Here is a 4,386-nt window from a genome sequence, read left to right on the forward strand (position 1 = left end):
GCTATCCCCCCCCCCCCAATATACTGTATAGGGGAACTATAGTATACTATAGGGTAAACTATAGTACTAATATACTATAGGGGAACCAAATGTACTGGTTTTTTGTGAGTATATTTTTTAATGGAAAATGAATAGGGGAATGAGGATGTAGAGGTAGAGGTAGGGACTGGGTGAGGGGTTAGGCTGCGTGGTTAGGTAACAGGGAGACCGGGGTTCAAGGCTGGTCAGGGGATAAAAATGTTTTTTGTTGAATATATTTTTTTTAAATGGAAAATTAATAGGGGAAGGAGGATGGCAAGGTAGAGGTAGGGACTGGGTTAGGGGTTAGGCTGCGTGATTGGGTAACAGGGAGACCGGGGTTCAAGGCGGGTTAGAAAAAAGAAAAAGCATATTCTTTCAAGGAAAAATGAATAGGGGAAGGAGGATGTAGAGGTAGAGGTAGGGACTGGGTTAGGGGTTAGGGGTTAGGGTGCGTGTTTAGGCAACAGGGGGACCGGGGTTCAAGGCTGGGTAGGGATTAAACATTTTGTGGAGTATACTCTTTCAATTAAAAATGAATAGGGGAAGGAGAATTGAGAGGTAGGGATAGGGATAGGGACTGGTGGAGTGGTTAGGCAACAGGGGGACTGGGGTTCAAGACTAACTTGGGAAAAGAATGGTTTTGCTGCCAAAAGATATGAGTAGGGGGAGATGGATAATTGGATGGTTAGTTTGGGTGAGGGGGCGGGGTTTTCTTTTGAGGGGGACAGGGAGACCGGGGTTCAAGGCAAAAAGGGATAGTGGAGAAAGGAGGTAGGATATGGGGACAGGTGACGGGGAGATGGTGGGGGGAAAAGGATTTTTTTTAAAGGAAAAAGGGGGGAGGAGACTATGAATATTAAAAGGAGGGAAAGCCGAGAGAAGAGAAAAGAGAGGGGGACCCTGAAGATTGCGGGAAATAAACATTTTGGAGTAACCAGGACAGAGTACGGGGGGGGGAGTTAAGAGGGGGGAGTAGATGGAGGGGAGTTAGGGTATGTGTTCCCTTATGGTTGCATTTTACTGCGGTAGGTGTGATGTCTGTATAGGGTTTCATGTACTTTAGGGGGGATCATTGGTAGAAGCTTGGTGCTAAGGTACCCACCAATGAGAGCCCCGGGTCACAGGCCTTTCTCAGATAGCCCTGGATACCTTGCGGTGTTAACGAAGGGGCGACTTGGGAGGGTGGGTAGGTATCCAACCTCTCTGGGTCCATTTGGACAGCACGCAGAGAAGGTGGCCTTGGGTTCAAGGGCCTTAAATGGTACCCAATCTTCTATTGATGACTAGCATTAGGGGATTTAGAATAAATAGTATGAGGTTGTTGGAGGGTGGCTGGGGGGAGCACTTTGTAGTTTTAATAAAGGGGTTGTTGAAGGGTGGCTGGAGTGGATACTTTGTAAGTTTGGGTAGTAAAATAGGGAAACAATTTTTTTATATGAAAAAAGAAAAAAGGGGTGGGAGGGGTCGGGGGATCGGGAGAGCTGGGTAATAAGAGGAGAACACACGCCTAGGATTGATCCACCTTGGGCGGGCCGCCTCAGAGGAGGGTGTATGGTGTTTAAAGAGCCGAAACGCCCAATGATCCTGAGGCACACCACTGAAGATGTGTTCATTGGGGGTAGGGGAAGGAGACTTTTGGGGGGAACTGGGAGGGAGGGAGGGGGAGAGGGAAGGAGGAACAGGTAGAGAGGGGGTAAATGGGAAGGACATGAATAGGGGGGACAGGACTAGCAGCCTGGACTTTAAATAAAATTTAATACATGATTATGAAGAAGGAAAAAGAGGGGTATTCACCTAGGGAGGAAAGATTAAAGGAAAAGAGTATGGGGAAGAGAAGGGGTTGGGGAAGGCAAGGAACTAGGGGGAGGGGAAGGGAGGTAAGAAGAAGGTTAACTGGGAAAGAAAAAATAAGAAGCTGGGAATATTAAGGAGAAGGGGCTTATCGAGCCATAACTCCTCTGGGTGTGGTTAGATTCGCTGGTGGAGAATAAATCAAGTGGTGGATTTCGTATTCCGGAGGTAGGGATAATGGTAGGGGTTGAGCAGCCTCATCAAAAACAAGCACCAACCTGGGCACTCCTGCGTTCTTCCTACTTTAAACTGGATAAACCGATGAGGTTGTTCTGGGGGAAGGCGCTGTCTTTTTTTCAAAACCTAACCCTAACCCAGATTAGATTGTGTTTACCAGCCCAGATCTGGCCCACTTCTTCTTTACCACAGCTCAGCCAAAGCAGTGCCATAACTCCACCAAACATGAGCCAAACAATACAATTTTATGTGGCCCTTATATGGAATTTTAGTATGGCTGAGTTTTGTTAAAATCTAATGGCCCTTATGTGGCCCACATGCAACTTTGAGCATTATGTTAAATTCTTGGTAAAAGTCTTGACATTATGTAAAACTCCATGGTAAATAAAACACTCAACAACAAAAATTTATTCAATAATTTACTTTTGACAAATGTTTACAGTTACTCAGAAACCATTTATATTAATATAAATAACATTCAAAGAGTCTAGACTCTAGACTTAATTTTTTTATGGGGAGGGGGGGGGGTCACAGTAACTCACAGTAGCTAAAGATAACAAACAACAACTTCACAAGATAAATAAAGTCTCTAGTTGTAAAGAACCACTCTGAGACAGAAGGTAGGAGACCCAAATGGAGTATTTATTAAGAGGGTAATCCACAATTGTAGTCAAAAGCAGGCAAAAGGTCATACACAAGAAAACAGTCCAAAAAGGCAAACAAGACAGGTGAGACAGGCAAAGGGGTAATCCGGGAAACGGAACAAATGCAAGAAATCCAACAAACCAAGTGACATGAAACCAGTGAAAATGCTCAGAAATGAAGTGTACACAAAACAAGACTTTACAGTGAATGACAGAGATAACCAGGCTTATATAGGGTGAGGAAAACAGGATAATGAGACAGAGGTGTAAACAGTGAGTGCTAATGAGTCTGAGCAAAGGATAATGGGTAATGTAGTTTATGATAGAATGACAGTCCAGATTGGGGTGCCTGGTGAATTGATTGACACTAATCAGTGTTGGAAGTGTGTTGCTGGGATTCGTGTTGTTTCAACCGACTGCACCTGCAATAAAAAGTTATATTTAAATAATATTAACAGCAGTACAACCTGGAAGCTAGGTCTGCATAATTATGATTAAAATAGATGTTAAACTAAAGGGATAGATCAACCAAAAATATAATTCTGTTTTTTTTATCAATGTAATGCATCACTAGCCAGGTTAAGATTTGAATTTATTGATTTATTAATTTATTTTTTGATTAAAAAACACACACACGTATATATATATATATATATATATATATATATATATATATATATATATATATATATATATATATATATATACAGACACACACACACACACACACATTCAATAAATCCTTAAGACTACATGAGGGCAAGTAAATAACAAAATATAAATTTTTGGGTTAACCATCGCTTTAAGCTCATAGACGCGAACAAAAATATGTCATTCACTTTAAAAGATCTTATGGCCACAACACACTGGCGTTCCCAAAAGTCACTATATGTCGCGGCTGCAACAAAACTAAACCCGGGAGCACACTGTCAGATTTATTATAGTCCTTCACGATTGTTCCTTGTCAGACTGTACAAACATAATCAGTGCTGTAAGCCATGTCACACTGTAAGATATAAATTGTCATAAATGTCAGACTGTACAATAGTTGAGGCACGTTAAAAACGGACGCACGCAAGAAAACTAGTCCGGAGTTATAAATCATCAATCAATGACTCGTTTGGTGACTGTGTGCTGCATTACACATGGGATTGAAATGGTAAATACACTCAACTGAGGCTAATTCGACACCCTCCTCAAACAAATACATAATGCTGCACAAAATAACCTTAAAAAGACTTTGAAATGCCAAAACTTCACAGTTATGCGTGACCGAAAACTCATGAGAGCAGATGAGAAAATGGTGCCGTAGTCAGATTCATTCCACTAATGAGATGCAATCACCTGAGTTGTGAAACCTCGGATGTCAGCTGCGCTTGATTTCAGGTTTCCTGAAATCGCCCTTATGTGTACATTGTTATCTGGGCCATATACCTCAAAATGAATTGTGAACCAAGAGAACATTTCCTGCCAATGTTATGTCAAAACAAAAAAGTTATGAAAAAGTTTAAAATTAAAAGTTAAAGTTATGGCAAAACAAATATGGTCATATTCTGGCCCATATCTGTTCAGCCATGCCATATCTGGGCCATATGTGCCAGATAATACCCACATGTGGCCCAAACGTGCTTGCTATCTGGGTCACTACGGTGAGTGATAGTAAGAGTTTTGACCGATTAACACTACCAGTTAA

Source organism: Pseudorasbora parva, chromosome 20 (genome assembly GCF_024679245.1).
Source record: "Pseudorasbora parva isolate DD20220531a chromosome 20, ASM2467924v1, whole genome shotgun sequence".
Classification (NCBI taxonomy): Eukaryota; Metazoa; Chordata; class Actinopteri; order Cypriniformes; family Gobionidae; genus Pseudorasbora; species Pseudorasbora parva.